At 36.0% G+C, this 18,881-nt stretch overlaps 1 protein-coding gene across 14 annotated transcripts in view; it reads right to left on the bottom strand.

The window, feature by feature from the left end:
• The window catches only part of Npy2r (neuropeptide Y receptor Y2), a 322,146-nt gene that overhangs the window by 162,885 nt on the left and 140,380 nt on the right, over nt 1-18,881 (bottom strand). The window lies entirely within an intron of this gene.

Here is an 18,881-nt window from a genome sequence, read left to right as displayed (position 1 = left end):
CAATGGAATATTACTCAGCCATAAAGAATGATAAATTATGGCATTTGCAGGCAAATGGATGAAATTGAAGAATATCATGCTAAGTGAGATAAGCCAATCTCAAAAAAACAAAGGACAAATGATCTCACTGATAAGTGGATGATGACACATAATGGGGGGTGGGAGGGGTTAGTGTTAGGGTTAGAGTTAGGGTTAGGGAGGGGGGCAAGAATGGAGGAAGGAAGGACTGTATAGAGGGAAAAGAGAGGTAGGAGGGGTGGGGGGAAGGGAAAAAATAACAGAATGAATCAAACAACATTACCCTATGTAAATTTATGATTACACAAATGGTATGCCTTTACGCCATGTACAAACAGAGAAACAACATGTATCCCATTTGTTTACTATAAAAAATAAAAACAAAAAAGAAGATTAATTTGAAAAATCAACTGCATTTCTTTTACATAACTTGAGTCATTGTCTCTATTCTTCACTCCTGCCTGCATTCTTTTTTTCCCGCAAATTCTCTAGTTTTATTACCAGTTTTTTGATTTGATGTGACATAGATATTACTTACAGCTTTTAGTTATTACTAAGTCAAAGCAAGAACTCAGTTGTTCAAATTGGAACCTTAATCAGCAACTGACTCCATTCAAATAAGTCTACATCTGAACTTTGAATTAAACATAACTATTTTTGTTTCTCTTGGCCTGGGGAGTGAACCCAGAGGCTACTTTCTCATTGAGCAACATCCCCAGTCCTTTACATATTTTTTATTTTTAGATAGAGTCTTACTAAGTTGCTGACACTGACCTCAAACTTGTGATCCCCTTTCTCCAGTTTCCTGAGTCACTTGGATTACAGACCCACACCACCACACCTGACAAATTCAACTATTTTTATACAGCATAGTGGGTTTCATTGAGGCATGTTTGCACATGCATATAACATAATTTGATAAATTTCACTCCCTGTTACCTCCCTTTGCCCTCCTCTTCCTCTGAGCTTCTTCCTCTACACTAATATTCTCCCTTCTACATTCATGATTTTTGCCCTTTCTTCTAGTTTCCACATTAAAAATAACACGTGACAAGTCATTCTGAGTCTGACTTATTTTGCTTAACATATTGATTTCCAGCTCCAACCATTTTCCTGAAAATTATATAATTCTATCCTATTTTATGGTTGAATAATACTTGAATAATACTAAGTTGTGTATATATATGTATATATAGACCATGCCTTATTTATCCATTCATCTGCCAACAGCCATGTAGATTGATTCTGTACATTGCCATGATAGACATGGGAGCAGGTATCTCTAAAGTATGTTGACTTCCATTCTTATGAGTATATACTAAGGAGTACTACAGTATCAGATGTATCTAATTTAAGTTTTTAAGGAACCTCCAAACTGAATCCCATAGTGACTGTACTAACTCATATTCCGACCAACACTATATAAAAGTTCCTTTTCCTCCCATTTACTCACTAACATCTATTGAACTTGTATTCTTGATGACTGCCGTTCTGACTGGGTTGAGATGAAACCTCCATGTAGTTTTGATTTGCACTGTCCTGACTGTCAAAGATATTGAACATTTTTTCGTGTAATTATTGACCATTTGTATTTCATCTTTTGAGAAGTATCTGTGCAGTTCATTTGACCATTTATTAAATGGGTAATTTGGAATTTTTATTGTTTGCTTTCTTGGTGGTTAATTTTTTGTACTCTTTATGTATTCTGAATGTTAATCCTCTGTTGGTAGAGTAGCTGGCAATTATTTTCTCCCTTTCTCTTTGTTTCCTTTGTTGTGCAGAACTTTTTAATTCAATGCTGTCTCATTTAACAATTCTGACTATTATTTTCTGAGCTATAGTAGTTTCATTGCCTATGCCTACATCCTGAAGTGTTCCCCTGTGTTTTCTTCTATTAGTTTCAAAGATTTAGTTTTACATTTAGGTCTTTGATGTGTTTTCATGGACTTTAATTGAGAGAGAGGGATCTGCACACAGCTAACCACTTTCCCTAGTATCTTATGTGAAAGAGGCTGACTTTTCTCCAATGTACGTTTTTGGTGCCTTTGTTTAGAATCAGATGAATATACCTCTGTGGTCTTATTTCTGAGGTGTATACTAATTCCTATTATTTCATTTGTAATGTTTGATTTGTTCCTAATTCTCCTTTGTTTATCTGTTCTTCTAATAAGATTTATTCTTTCCCATGCTCTCTTGGTTATTTCTATTTTCCTCTTCTATGTGTAAGATTCCTTTAGTGTCTTCTACAATGCTGGCTTAAGGGTTATAAATTCCTTTAGTTTTTGCTACAGGAAGTTTTAAATTTATCCTTCAATTCCTTTTTTTAATTTCTTTTTTTTTATTTTTACAGACAGTATTTTGATTCATTGTACACAAATGGGGTACAAATTTTCATTTCTATGGTTGTGCACAATGTAGATTCATACTATTCATGTAATCATACTTGTACATAGGCCATGATGTCTGTCTCATTCCACCTTTTTTCATACCCCCTCTCTCTCATTTCCCTCTACATAATCTAAAGTTCCTCCATTCTTCTCTCACCTCACCCCCCTCACCTCATTATATATCATTATCCACTTATGAAGGAAAACGTTCAACCTTTGGTTTTTTGAGGATTGGCTTATTTCGCTTAGCACGATATTTGCCATTTCCATCCATTTATCTTCAAATGCCATAATATTATTCTTCTTTATGACTGAATAATATTCCATTGTGTATATATACCACAGTTTCTTTATCCATTATCTGTTGAAGAGCATCTAGGTTGGTTCCATAATCTAGCTATTGTGAATTGAGCTGCTATAAACATTGATGTGGCTGTCTTACTGTAGTATGCTGATTTTAAGTTCTTTGGGACAAACCTAGGAGTGGGATAACTGGGTCAAAAGGGAGATCCATTCCAAGTGTTCTGAGGAATCTCCATACTGCTTTTCAGAGTGACTGTACCAATTTGCAACTCCACCAGCAATGTAAAAGTGTGCCTTTTTCCCCACATCCATGCCAACATCTATTATTGTTTGTGTTCTTGATAATAGCCATTCTAATTGGAGTAAGATGAAAACTTAGAGTTGTTTTAATTTGCATTTCTCTAATTACTAGAGATGTTGAACACTTTTTCATATATTTATTAATCACCTGTAAATTTTCTTCTATAAAGTGTCTGTCCAGTTCCTTGGTCCATTTATTGATTGGGTTCTTTGTATTTTTGGTGTAAAGTTTTGTAAGTTCTTTTTAAATTTCGGAGATCAGTGCTCTATCTGAAGTGTGTGTGGAAAAGATTTTCTCCCCACTCTGCAGGCTCTCTTTCCACATTACTGATTGTATCCTTTGATGAGAAAAAGCTTTTTAGTTTGATTCCATCCCTTTTATTGATTCTTGCTGTGATTTCTTGTGCTTTGGGAGTCTTATTAAGGAAGTCTGATCCTAAGTCTACTTTGCTTCTATTTGGTGTAAGTCTTTGGTCTAATTCCTAAGTCCTTGATCCATTTTGAGTTGAGTTTTGTGCAGGATGAGAGATAGAGGTTTAATTTCATTTTACTGCATATGGATTTCCAGTTTTCCCAGCTCCATTTGTTGAACAGGCTATCTTTCCTCCATTGTATCTCTTTGGCTCCTTTAGTATGAGGCAACTATATTTTTGTGGGTTTGTCTCTGTGTCTTCTATTCTGTACCATTTGTCTGCCTGTCTATTTTGATGCCAATACCATGCCATTTTTGTTACTATTGCTCTGTAGTATAGTTTAATGTCTGGTATTGTAATATCTCCTGCTTCACTCTCTCTGCTCAGGATTGTTTTGGATACTTGAGGTCTCCTATTCTTCCAGATGAAGTTCATGATTGCTTTATCTATTTTGATGAGGAATGTCTTTGGGATTTTAATTGGAATTGTATTGAATCAGTATATCACCTTTGGTAGTATGGCCATTTTGACAATATTAATTCTGCCTATCCAAGAATATGGGAGATCTTTCCATATTCTAATGTTTTCTTCAAATTCTTTCTTTAGTATTCTGTAGTTTTCATTTTAGAGGTCTTTCACCTCTTTTGCTAGATTGATTCCCAAGTATTTTATTTTATTTTTAGACTATTGTGAATGAAGTAGTTTTCCTAGTTTCTCTTTCAGAGCATTAATTGCTTATGAATAGAAATGCATTAGATTTATGAGTATTATTTTATACCCTCCTACTTTGCTAAATTCACTTATTAGTTCTAGGAGTTTTTGTATCCTCTAAATATACAATCATGTCATGGGAAAATAGTGACAGCTTGAGTTCTTCTTTTCCTATTCATATCCCTTTAATTTCTTTGGTCTATCTAATTGCTCTGGCTAGTGTTTCAAGGACAATGTAGGATAGTAGTGGTGAAAGGGGGTATCCCTGTCTTATTGCAGTTTTTAGAGGAAATTCATTTAGTTTTTCTCCGTTTAGAATGATGTTGGCCATGGGCTTAACATAGATAGCCTTTACAATGTTGAGGTATGTTCCTACTATCCCTTTTTTTTCCTAGTGTTTTAAGCATGACGTGTTGCTATATTTTATCAAATGCTTTCTCAGCATCTATTGAAGTAATCATATGATTTGTAACTTTAAGTCTATTGACGTGGTGAATTAAACTTATTGATTTCTGAATGTTGAAATAACTTTGCATCTCTGATAAATCCCACGTGATCATGGTGTACTATCTTTTTAATATGTGTTTTTATGCAATTTGCCAGAATTTTATTAAGGATTTTTGTGTCTGTGTTCATCAGGGATATGGGTCTAAAGTTTTCTTTCCTTGATGAGTCTTTCTCTGGTTTTGGTATCAGAATGATACTAGCTTCATAGAATGAGTTTGGGAGAGTTCCCTCCTTTTCTATTTCCTGGAATACTTTGAAAAGTATTGGTATTAGTTCTTCTTTAAAGGTCTTGTAGAATTCAGCTGAGAATCCATCTGGTCCTATGCTTTTCTTGGTTAGTAAACTTTTGATGGCTTCTTCTATTTTGGTGCTTGAAATTGGTCTGTTTAAATTGTGTATGTTTTCCTGATTTAAAAATTCCTGTTTAAATTGTGTATGTTTGGGAGGATCATATGTCTCTAAAACTTTGTCAATGTCTCTGATATTTTCTATTTTGTTGGGGTATAGATTTTCAAAGTATGTATTTCAATGGTGTCTGTCATGATCTTTCCTTTTTCATCATGAATTCAAGTAATTTGAGTTTTCTCTTCATTGGTGTGACTAAGGGTTTATCAATTTTGCTTACTTTTTCAAAGAACCAACTTTTTGTTTTGTCAATTTTTCAAATTGTTTCTCTTGTTTCAATTTCATTGATTTCAGCTCTGATTCTAATTATTTTCTCTCTTTTACTACTTTTGGCATTGATCTGTTCTTCTTTTTCTAGGGCTTTGAGATGTAATGTTAGGTCACTTAGTTGTTGACTTTTCATTTTTTTAATATATGAGCTCAATGCAATGAGTTTTCCTCTTAGTACTGCTTTCAAAGTGTCCCATTCTCGTTTACCTCTAAGAAGTTTTTTTATTTCCTCCTTGATGCCTTCTGTTATCATTGCATCATTCAATAGCATTATTTAGTCTCCAGGTGTATGAGTAGTTTTTGTCTTTTATTTTATCATTAATTTCTAATTGCCTGCCATTATGGTCTGATAGAATACAAGATAGTATCTCTATTTTTTGTATTTACTAATGACTTCTTTGTGGTATTGCATATGGTCTATTTTGGAGAAGGATCCATGAGCTGCTGTAAAGAAAGTATATTCGCTCGATGAGGGATGACATACATGTCTGTTAAGTCTATGTCATTGATTGTATTATTTAACTATAGTTTCTTTGTTCAGTTTTTGTTTGGAGGATCTAGCCAATGGTGAGAGCCATGTGTTAAAGTCACTCACTATCATTGTGTTTTGGTCTATTTGATTCTTAAAATTGAGAAGGGTTTGTTTGATGTACATAGATGCTCCATTGTTTGGGGCATAAATATTTAAAATCATTATGTCTTGCTGGTTTATGTTTCCCTGAAGCAGTTTGAAATGTCCTTCTTTATCCCTTCTGACTAACTTACATTCGAAGTCCACTTTTTCTGATATGAGGATAGAAACCGCTGCTTTTTTACTGAATCTGTGTGCATAGTATGTTTTTCCCTATCCTTTCTCCTTTAGTCTGTGGATGTCATTTTCTATGAGATGAGTCTCTTGAAGGCAGCATATTGTTGGGTCTTTCTTTTTAAACCAATGTGCCAGTCTATGTCTTTTGATTATTGAGTTTAGGCCATTAACATTCAGGGTTATTATTGTGATATGATTTGTATTCATGGTCATTTTGGCTTTTTTTGTTTTCTCCTTTGATTGTCTTTTCCTTTAGGGTAATTCCTTCCTTTGCTGACTTGTATTGTTGTTTTTCACTTCCTCTTCATGAAATATTTTGTAGTGCAGGTTTTGTATTTGTCAACTCTTTTAACTTTGTTTATCGTGGAAAGGTTTTATTTCATTATCCAATCTGGTGATTAGTTTTGCTGGGTATAAGATTCTTGTTTGGCATACATGTTCTTTCAGAGCCTGAAATACATTGTTCTAGGCCCTTCTAGCTATTAGGGTCTGGGCTAAGAAATCTGCTGATATCCTTATTGGTTTCCCCTTATATGTAATCTGATGCTTTTCTCTCACAACCTTTAAAATCCAATCTTTATTTTGTATGTGAGGTATTTTCATGTACTGTGCCTTGGTGTGGATCTATTGTAATTTTGTACATTTGGTGTTCTGTAAGTCTCTTGTATTTGATTTTTCCTTTCATTCTTCAGGTTTGGGAAATTTTCTGTTATTATTTCATTCAACACATTGTTCATTCTTTTGGTTTGTATCTCTGTGCCTTCCTCAATCACAATAATTCTTAAATTTGGTCTTTTCATGATATCCCTAATTCTTGGAGTTTCCATTCATGATTTCTTACCATTTTCTCAGTCTGGTCAACTTTATTTTCAAGATTAAATATTTTGTCTTCATTTTCTGAAATTCTGTCTTCCAGGAGATCTATTCTGTTGATGATTTTTTCTATTGAGTTTTTAATTTGGTTTATTGTTTCTTTCATGTCAAGTATTTCTGTTTGTTTGTCTGTTTCAGAATTTCTATCTCTTTCTGGAAGTGCTCTTTTCTTTCATGCATTTGCTTTTTTAACTGTTTATTGGAGTGATCATGCATTGCCTGCATTTGCTCTCTTATTTCATCTTTTGCTTCATGGATTGTTTTTATTATATATATTCTAAACTTCTTTTCTATCATTTCTACTGCCATGTTGTCATTGGATTCTATCAAAATAGCATCTGGTTTTGTTAGGGACACTTTCTTCCTGTGTTTTTTCATATTGTTTCTGTATATCTCCCTCTAGCAGTAAAGATCTGAGGTATTGCAAATTTCTCCTTGCAGGTTTATTTTGACCCTGCATGTTTCCAACACCTCTACCCCCACACACAAGGGGAAGATCAATATCAGCAGCATCCCATACAAACCATATGCAGCCCTACACCACATAGCCCCTTTAAAGACATTAACAGTATTGCAATAAACAGATAGAATGAGTTTGATTATTATCTACAGTATAGCCAGTAGGCTTGCAATGAGCTCTACAACTTCTAGTGGTGGACAAAGAGGATGAGGAGGGGTATAGGATGTAACTGTTAATGGGATAAGAAGTAAGTAAATAGAGGTAACTGATCAAGGGGAGAGTGAGAGGGAGATCAAAAGAACTTAGTCTTTAGCATGAGAAAAGGGAGAAAGAGACTCCTCGGGACTAGGTATATAAAAGGAAATTAGAGTGAGAAAAATAGAAGAAATTAAAAATTAAAAATTAAAAAAAAGATCTATGGTTCACAGTCATCTATCACTCAAAGTTCCCAGTCCTCAGTATCTTGATGTGAGTACAGTATCTGTCAAAGGGCCTCCAGTCTCCTGCAGGTGTCTGAGGAAGGGAGTCACTCCACCCAAAAATGGTGGCCACACCCTCAGGGATAATTCAAAATTTCTGCACCACTCTGCAAACATGCTGGGGTGTGAGGGTATCCAGTTTGCAAGCTTCAGGGGCGGGTGATCTCCTTCACTCTTCATTTCTTCAGTTCTTAAAGATATATTTGATGGGTATGGTAATCTAGGTTGGCATTTAGTTTCTTTCAGGGCTTAAATTCCATAATCCAATACTCCACTTATATTTAGAATTTCTACTGAGAAATCTGGTATTCTGATGGGTTTTCCTTCATAAATGATTTGACATTTCTCTCTTATATCTTTGAAAATTCTTTTTATTTCTGAATTTGGGACATTTTAACTATAATGTGACATGGAGTGACTCTTTTCTGGCCATGTCTATTTGGATGTTTAAATATTTCCATATCTGCAGTACATCTCTTTCCCAAGAGTAAAAAAATTCTGCTACAATTTCACTATGCCATTGGCCTGTATCTGCACTCCTTCTTCAATAACTGTGGGAGGTACATTTGGGCTGTTAAATTGGTCCCAGAGCTCTTGTCAGTCCTGTTCATAATTTTTTTTATTACTCTCTGAGTGTTCTAGTCCATCCAACTTGCTTCAAGCCCTGATATTCTTTCTTCTGCTTGATCTAGTTCATAGTGAGAGTTTCCACACTGAGTTTTATTTGATTTATTGAACTTTTTTATTTCCAGGATTTCTATTGGGTTCCTTTTCAGAATCTCTCTTCATTGAAATGCTTTTTCATATCCTGTGTTTTCTCCCTAATTTCTTTCAGTTATCTATTTGTACTTTCTTTTAATTCATTGATCATTTTAATGTAAAATTTATGGTCTAGCATTTCCTCCACATTGATTTCTACAGATTTAATTATTAGGGAGTTGTGAATTTGAGATGCATCTTGTTACCTTGTTTTCTTCTGTTACTTATACCTCTATGTTAAGGTTTGCATATTTGGGATGAAATTCTCTTTCACTGTATGCGAAGGACTTTTTAATGAGTTTCTGTTTATGATGTGTCCCAGGCTATATGTATATCTCAGCATCAAAGAATCCATACATCATGATCAAAGTGTGATGTTTAATCCCTAGCACAACTTCAATTGGAGAGAAAAAACACAACTAACAGGAACAACTTGAAAGCCAAGCATATACCAACATATAATAATAATTTATTGAAAATATTCTATGTAACTCTTTTAACCAAAGAGGAGGAAGGGTGAGTGATGATGTAGAATAGGCAGCAAAATTAATTAATGAAATAAAATTAATCACAAACCATAAAAATAATAAAAAGGAAAGAAAGAAGAAAGACAAGAATAAAAATGTGGGAGGGAAGATAGAAGAAGGAATGAGAAGAGAAAGAAAGCAAAAAGGGATGAGATAGAGATAAAAAAATGAGAAGGAAAAAGTGAAAGAGAAAAATCAAAAACCACAAAACCAAATCAAAAATGACAAGACACAACAAAAAGAAAATTAAAAAAAAAAACACACAAAAATGACTAAAATTTACCCTTGCCAAAGTATTTAAGATGAACAAACTTCCTTCAGGGTCTTCCAGTTTTGAAATCTGCCAGATGTCAAGCAGGGCAAGTGTTCAAACCTTCACAGCATATTATCTGAATGACTGTGTCAAGGAACAACCAAACTACTCAGTTCTGTGCTGGGGTAGGGAGGTGTATATTTATTTTTTACCTATTTCCAGATTAGTATCCTGCTTCATAAAACCTGCTAGGCTCAAACTCTGGAGCCTAGCCACACAGTCCTCTCCCTGCTCTTCCCCAGTGCATGAGTAGGTGGTTCTGGGGATTACACAGCAGTCTGGGAACTGGTGAACCTCTGCTGCATAGAAGGGTGCCATCTTCTCCAGTTTGGCAGCCATCCTTTCTTGGGTCAAGTGGTAGCTTTGTGTATCCCCCAGGAATTCTTTGGTCAACAAGGAGCTGTGCCTCATGTCACAGAAAATTCACAAAGTCTTCTCCCATCCTTCTCTGGGTGCAACCCTTTGTGGCTCTGAAATCTCTGAGGTGGGTCTGTGCCCAGGTAGGCTGCCTAATATCACAGAAAAAATGATGCAAGATTCCTGCCAGTGACCAGTTCCCTCTCCAGTGCAGGCAGGGACTTTGGATACCCAAGAGTCTTCAGAGTGTGTGTGGTTGAGTGGACCGAGTTCTGCTCCTGCTGCTGGCAGGCAATGGGACCCAGTGACCTTTGACTGGCAGTAATCTCACTGCAAATATTATTCAAATAGCTTGCTTCAAAGGCTTTTCCTCATAGCAATATTTGCTGTGATCTCCAAGGACATGAAGATGCAGCCAGGATGCAAGTTTAGGCATGATTCCAAAAAGATGGCTCCTGGTGCCAGCTCTCCACTTATTAATTGAGAAAAATGGAGCACTTTTTAAGCACCAGCCTGCTATGTGGCTTCCTGACCAGCTGGATTCACACTGACTTTCTTTTCAGCAGTTGATTCTATAACAGTTTTTAAATGCTTCTATTTCCCTTTTTGTTGGTCCTTCCCTGATCCTGCCCTGGCACCACAGATAGTACCTTTTTCTTGCTCCCTATTCCAGTTACCCAGAATCTCTGAGTCTCTCTAAAACTCTGACTATCTGATGTGGAAGCCCAGTGCATTTCCTCAGTCATCCACCTTACTAAGTAGCTGTTTTCCAGCTCTTTTAGTTCTGAACTGAGAAGAAACTCAAGTGCAGCCTGCTTCTGCTTGGGCATCTTGATCTCCCGGAAGAGATCTGTCTTTGCCTACATTTTAATGGCTTCACATTAAATGAAGTGTACTTCCACATTTAACTTTGGCTGGATCATTTTTTATAATTTAACCAATGGAATATTGAGGAATGATGCAGCAAATGTTTGAGAAGCACTTACCCAGTAAGCATTGCCCGTTCTTGTTTCTGCCATGACAATGAAATACCTTCCTTTAGAACTGAAAATTTTTCATCCTAAGGCTCAGAGTGAGCACTTGCTTCATCCAGGAATGCCAATCAAACATAAGTGTACCTGAAGTTGTCACCTGAATCTAGCCTAAATGAACTTTTCCACTTGAATAATACAACCATGAACATAAATTATTCTTAAACCACTAGGTTTTCCTATGGAGCATTATTGTGTTAATATCTGATACATCTATATGATAGGAATTTTTTAAGTAATTCTAAAATTACACTGCTTTAAAATAGGACCAGGAAACATCACATATCAAGCAGTAAATCCTTCAGAGTGAAATGCTTACTATACTCAAACTACAGAACATTATTTAGAGAAGTTAAAGAAAATCTAAATATGTAAATGGAGGACTATAATGTTTACATGGATTATAAAATTCAACATTTCAAAGATGTCAGTTCTTCCCAAATGGATTAATAGATTCAATAAAACCCTAATCAAAAACCTAAGTAGTATAGAGGGATTACAGGCAGTACCACTGCACCCAGTCATTGTATATGTTTTTAAATAAGCTAGAGACATGGGATATGGTGAACTCATAAGAACAATAATGAAGAATATAATGAATCTATTAGCATAAGAGATGAAAATTGATAATAAATAGTAGCTGAAACAGGTGAAGTCCTTGCTGTAAGTCCTAACCTATATATAAAGCTGTAGTAGCACTACGAAAAGTGGGACCAATTTGGGGTTCATTAGCTGAATGATTGGGACAAACCTAGCAAAACAATTTTCTAAGTGCAGGTAGCCAGGCTTCTAGCAGAGGTGCAAATTTACAAACAGAATGCAAAGTCTCTGCAAAAAGGTGGCATAGTCCTTAACAAAAGGTGTGGAAAGTCCCACTGGCTGCACACTAGTTTATCAGTCCCAAGCACATGGCCAGGTCTAGCTATGCAAGTATGAGGGATATGTAGGTATATCATATGCATAGACATGATTTACTCACAGCTTCATTCTATTCTTCTTATTGTCAACTCATAAGAATGGTAAAGAGAAGTTTGTGTTTTGTGGGAAACTTGACTATTCTATTGTTAAATCACATTTGTGCTAGAAAACCTTCCTTAGAATTGTATTTTCCTACCGTTCACAGTCCTTCAAAAATACTATTTTTTCTTCCCTCCTTCTATCTGGAAACTAATTTTTCATTTTTGCATACCCAATCAGGTTGATAAATTTTGTAAATGTTTAACTCAGGTGCTGACCTTGGATGCCATGTATGAATTAAGCAAAATGTCTTGTGCTAATTCAACTTACTTTGCATTAGTATATGTCTCCAGGTATTAGATAAAACTTAGTTTATTTCAAATGTAATACTTAAAACAGAAGGCAATATAAACCTTTAAAACTTTTTTATTTTTGAAAATCATATTTCATAAAAATTATAGATCACTATATTTTCTTGGCCAATCCCCTACTTTGATGAAGGAAAGGATAAAAAAGTCAGGATTGTTCTTACTTATTTTTGTCAGCATTTCATCACGGGAACTAGCTCATCAGGAACTGTGAGTCATCTGAAATTCTACCCTATTTGTACAGTAGCAGATTAGCCTGTCACTATTCATTAGCAGTTCATGAATGCAGGAAGAAGACACAAGATTCTTGGGTCAGAAACAAAGAACTTTCTTACTCAAAATATACAAGAAGTGATTTGCATTCTTGGTGTAGAGTTTTTTGAGTTCTTTATAGATTCTGGAGATTAGTGCTCTACCTGAAGTATGATTGGCAAAGATTTTCTCCCACTCAGTAGGCTCTTTCTTTGCATTGCTGATAGTTTCCTTTGCTGAGAGAAAGCTTTTTAGTTTGAATCTATCCCAGTTATTGATTCTTGCTTTTATTTCCTGTGCTATGGGAGTCCTGTGGAGGAAGTCTGGTCCTAAGCTGACATGTTGAAGCTCTGGACCTATTTTTTCTTCTATAAGATGCACGGTCTCTGGTCTGATTCCCAGGTCCTTAATCCATTTTGAGTTTAGTTTCGTGCATGGTGAGAGATATGGGTTTAGTTTCATTCTGTTGCATATGGATTTCCAATTCTCCCAGCACCATTTGTTGAAGAGGCTATCTTTTCTCCATTGCATATTTTTGGCCCCTTTGTCTAGTATGAGAAAATTGTATTTATTTGGGTTTGTGTCCGTGTCCTCTATTCTGTACAATTGATCCACCTTTCTATTTTGGTACCAATACCATGCCGTTTTTGTTACTATTGCTTTGTAGTAGAGTTGAAGATCTGGTATTGTGATACCCCCTGCTTCACTCTTTCTACTGAGGATTGCTTTAGCTATTCTGGGTTTTTTGTTCTTCCAGATGAATTTCATAATTTCTTGCTCTATTTCTGTAAGGTACATCATTGGGCTTTTAATTGGAATTGCATTGAATCTGTATAGCACTTTTGGTAGTATGGCCATTTTGACAATATTAATTCTTCCTATCCATGAACATGGGAGATCTTTCCATCTTCTGAGGTTTTCTTTAATTTCTTTCTTTAGTGTTCTGTAGTTCTCATTGTAGAGGTCTTTCACCTCTACAATACTTCGGAGATTGATTCCCAAGTATTTTATTTTTTTCGATGCTATTGTGAATGGGGTAGTTTTCCTAATTTCTCTTTCTGAAGATTCATCACTTATGTATAAAAATGCCTTAGATTTATGTGCATTGATCTTATATCCCGCTACTTTACTGAATTCACTTATGAGATCTAAAAGTTTTCTGGTGGGATTTCCTGGTTCCTCTAAGTATATAATCATATCATCAGCAAACAGGGATAGTTTAAGTTCTTCTTTTCCTATTCGTATCCCTTTAATTTCTTTGGTCTGTCTAATTGCTCTGGCTAGAGTTTCAAGGACAATATTGAAAAGAAGTGGTGAAAGAGGACATCCCTGCCTTCGACAAATGGGCTAAGGAAATGAATAGACACTTCACAGAAGAAGATCTACAAGCAGTCAACAAACATATGGAAAAATGTTCAACATCTCTAGTAATAAGAGAAATGCAAATCAAAACCACCCTAAGATTCCATCTCACCCCAATTAGAATGGCGATATCAAGAATACAAGCAACAACAGGTGTTGGCGAGGATGTGGGGAGAAAGGTACACTCATACATTGCTGGTGAGGCTGAAAATTAGTGCAGCCACTCTGGAAAGCAGTGTGGAGACTCCTTAGAAAACTTGGAATGGAACCACCATTTGACCCAGCTGTCCCACTCCTTGGCCTATACCCAAAGGACTTAAAATCAGCATATTACAGAGATACAGCCACATCAATGTTCATAGCTGCTCAGTTCACAATAGTCAGATTGTGGAACCAACCTAGATGTCCTTCAATTGACGAATGGATAAAGAAACTGTGGTGTATATATATACAATGGAATATTACTCAGCCATAAAGAATGATAAAATTATGGCATTTGCAGGCAAATGGATGAAATTGGAGAATATCATGCTAAGTGAGATAAGCCAATCTCAAAAAAACAAAGGACGAATGATATCGCTAATAAGTGGATGATGACACATAATGGGGGGTGGGAGGGGTTAGTGTTAGGGTTAGAGTTAGGGTTAGGGAGGGGGGCAAGAATGGAGGAAGGAAGGACTGTATAGAGGGAAAAGAGGGGTGGGAGGGGTGGGGGGAAGGGAAAAAAATAACAAAATGAATCAAACAGCATCACTCTATGTAAATTTATGATTACACAAATGGTATGCCTTTACGCCATGTACAAACAGAGAAACAACATGTATCTCATTTGTTTACAATAAAATAATAAAAAATAAATTTAAAAAATATATATAGCAAGAAGCATGAGCATTAGCATATTTGCATTTATTGCCTTTGTCCCAAGTGTCATGGAGATGACGTGAAAAGACTAAGATAGATGCCTTGTACAGAGAATGGTTTGTATTACAGGAGAAGAAATTTAGTCTTTTGTAATCATCAGTATGCATGCTTATCCTTTGCTCTAAAGGAAAACTATCTTTTTACTAGACAGTGAATTCATCTGGTCTTTGTTTTGGAGAAGGACACACCTTTTCAAGGCTTAGGTCAACAAACTCAAAAAGTAAATCAAAATAAAAGAGAATAAAAGAGAAGTTATTACTCTGTCATAAGAAAACATGAAAGACCCATACACAATGGTCTCCCAAGAGTACAAAGAAAGCCTTGGTAAATAAATAAATAAACAACAACCATCATCATTCTGCTATCCCACAAATTCCTAAAAAAAAAAAAAAAAAACTCCAAATAATAATAGAGTTGGAAGATGAAAGTAATATGTAAAAATATGTAAATAGAAATCATGATTATTTTATATTTCACAGCATTTTTGCTTGCATTGGGTAACTCCATGAATAATGTATACCCAGCAATTATAAGATAGAACCTCCTCTGGGATGATGATGAAAGCTGGCCACCAGTTTGGATTGCCCCAAAATTACAGGAAGCAGTAGGTACTTCACAGAGATTGTAGAATGAAATCAAGCAAGGGTTTGCCAGATTTGCTAAGAATATGAGGATAATATTGAATATCTATGCAAATGATACAGCCAACTCTAATCTCTAAAAACTCCAGGATTAAGCATGAAGGAGAATTCTATTGTCTAACAGATCTATTTTTAGCTTCAATGAAGATGTGTTATGAAGGTAGATCTTCTAGAATCAATCTTTCAAACTCAGTCTAGTAGAAGTGCCCATTCCCAGTAAGGCTGTCTCACCAATGTAAAGAAAGTGTGGAGCGATGTCTAGAGCAGTCTTTGAGGTTAGACACCTAAAAGTTAAACATGAGTATATAGCTTAAACACTTTGTGGCATTGATGGCTTTAAATAACCTCTCAAAATGATCATTTTGTTCTCTGTAAAGTGATAGTTAAACTATTTAACTGGCAATGGCAAGGACTCCAGGAGATAAAATACTTTATACCAGAGACCAACACCTAGCAGGGGCTACATTTCCATTTCCCTGGTTTCTCTATTATTGCACAGATTCTCAGCTACACAGGTATTGAGCTTGAACCTAATGCACTTATTCTGAGATTCTAAATTTTATATCTCAGTTTTCACTCCATTTTTTCCATTCAAGTTTTCTTTTCCCCATTTGGCCTATGTATCCAAACTCATTTCATCCTTTTGGATCCAGAAGTTGCCCTTGTAATTGTGTGACATGCTCTGGCTCCAAAGCTGAGCTGTCTTTTAAATTATTATTTTACTTATTTACTTATTTATTTTACTATCCTCCTATCCTCTCCCCCAGGCCTCCCGAATAAACTCTTCTTTCTGAACTTCTTCATAAAGCAATGGCCCAGATTAAGCCATTGATGTGAATCTTCTTTTTAATTATGTTATTCACAGAAACATTAAGCTCTTTTCAGAGTTCAGTGTGGCTCAATCTTTAAAAAAAAAAAATGTGATACCCTGCATTATGTAAAAAGTCTATAAATGAGGCAGATTAGGGTCTGCTTGATCGGCTTCTTCTAACACCAGGAAACTTGGCTTGAAGTTGCTTTTTAAAAGGCCTCCTAAATATGGTGAGAACTGTTTTACCCTGGGATTTATTCCACTTCTTCGTTCACAGAAAAATGCATTTAATTCATTGATATTCAAATGTGTATGTATCTGAGAGAGAGAGGGAGAAAGAGAGAGAGAGATTGAAATACAAAAGAAAATTCAAAGGAAAGATTAAAATTAATAATATAACTCTTATTGAACTGGAATCTACTCACAGAGGGAATTTTCAGTATCAGAGAGTGTTAAAGATGGGATGAAAGAATTTAGTTCAAATTATTTTTTTCATAAATGAGGAAATAAAGACCAAGGTTAAGAAGGAGTAAGAGACAGAGCTTGGAACAGAACAGAATCAGGGACTGACAGGTCTACGCTATTTCCATTTTAATGCAGGCAACAGTAGGTCAGTCAAGCAATATGTGGAACACTTGCTGTTGTGAATTCCAAAAGGTTTTATTTTATTCTAAGGATGTTATAATAAGAAACTGAGGAATTTACAAGTCCTGAGCTAGTACGTGCCTCTATTTTTCTAGGAATGAATAAGAAGACTCTAGGAAAAGAGGAAGAATCACATGGGGCAAGATATTTATTCATAAGCAAGTCAATATTTGACACTGTCAAAAAAGGACTTTTGTAGAAAGCCAAGTTAGCCTATGTATCTAGACTTGAATTTGAACAGTACTCCTGCATCCTCTGGAAGCATATGGGTATGCTGGAAGAGCCAGGCTGATGCAGGATGAAAACAAAGTATGTGAATCTTCTCAGATGCCGCATTATATATCCAGGAGAAATAGGAAAGGGGATAACAACCTGATCAGCAGAAAACAACGCAGGCAGAAGAGAGGACCACAAAGGTGCCAACCACTGAGCTGCAGCAAACCTCCCATTCCAACAACCAAAACAAGATTTAAGGTATGCCCCAAACTCTGCCCAATATAAGTAATAATCATTTCTCTCTGGAGGAACTTAGAAAGGAGGTAGTCAGAGGAGAAGTGAATTTTAGAGACAGAACACTCTCTTACCAACAGTGGTGCTAGAGTAAAATCACAAGCAGGAAAACAGCTTCCAAAAGGAGCCACGCATCCTCTTTATTTGGTAAGACAACCCTGAAATGTTTGATTAATATAAAGCAATAATGCCATTAAGTGTCCTCATTATCCCCAAATGTCAGAATCTACTGGGATTATTTTATGATTTGAGCCAAGGGTAATCTTTCTTCAATATTTCTTAAATTTATTTTTAAATTACATCCACTTATTGATTGATGAATTCCACCAAGAGAGAAAACATTAAAAAAAATTGAAAAAAAAAAACCAAAAAACTCTTCTTTAATTGTCTCCAGAAATCTATCCCTAGGTTTTTACTGTATCAGCTAAAAAGACAGAGGTCCCAGGCTCAAAGGTGCCCATTCAGGTAGAAAGGTGGGGAAGACCCTGGGTTCTGGGATCCTAGCTCAGCCTGTTTACCTTTATTACATCATTGTCTCTGAATGCAGGAATTAAATCATGGACATTTGCTATTGTTCCAAATCATACACATGAAGGTCTGCTGCACATATGCAGGATCTGGTATGACTAGGAGTAGAAAAATTAATGATAAACAGGTCACAGTTATGACCTGTAGTTTATGATCCTGTCGCTCATTGCATTTCAAAACAACTCTCCTGGAGCCTTCTTTGCTACCATTTCGAAACAAGGCTACTAAACACATGCTAAATTAGCACATTCAGGAGCAATGAATTCCCCCAGCTACCAGAAAGCCATTGAACACACTTTCCTAAGTTCTCTGAATTCCAGTACAAATGTTAAGAAGACATCTGCCAGCTATCCTAATGGTGCATTCAGAAAAGTCCTCCAGCAACCCCTAATCAGAGAAAGTTGAAATCAAAATCAAACCACTTCTCCTCTTCCCTCTTGCCATTTAACTGTATATAACACAGACATAAAAGATGGACCCCCACCTGCCTGAAGAGCAACATTACAATTTTAAACGAGCTGTCAAAATGGGTGAATTTGTCAGAGCCTGCTGCTGCAGCGAGGCTCCTGAAAAGATGTGCTCAGCCTCTCTGACCTGGTGTAGAAAAGTCCGGCAGCTTGAGTGCTCTTTGAATTAACTTTTCCCCTCCCTCTTTTTTCATAAAAATCAAATAATGATCAAGATGGGATTTTTTAGTGTCTACTTTAAATGGAGTTTTGCTACTCCTCCCTAGTAGGAGAAACTGAGAGACCACAATTCTCAGCTGCAAAGGACATGTCTCAACTCCAAACATGGATCCAGAAGGAAAAATAGACTTTTCTTTGCCGAATTATTTACCAATCCAAGAGCCTCCAAGGATCATTATTGAAAGCACCCAGAAACCACTGCAGATGCGGGAACTCACACAAGAGATTGTATTAAGTGGACAGGCAGAGTGTCTCCCTGCAGGGTGAGAGGGTGAGAGA

The sequence above is a fragment of the Sciurus carolinensis genome, chromosome 10 (genome assembly GCF_902686445.1).
Source record: "Sciurus carolinensis chromosome 10, mSciCar1.2, whole genome shotgun sequence".
Lineage (NCBI taxonomy): Eukaryota > Metazoa > Chordata > Mammalia > Rodentia > Sciuridae > Sciurus > Sciurus carolinensis.
The sequence above is the reverse complement of the archived record's forward strand: the minus strand, read 5'-3'. Positions and strand labels throughout refer to the sequence as shown.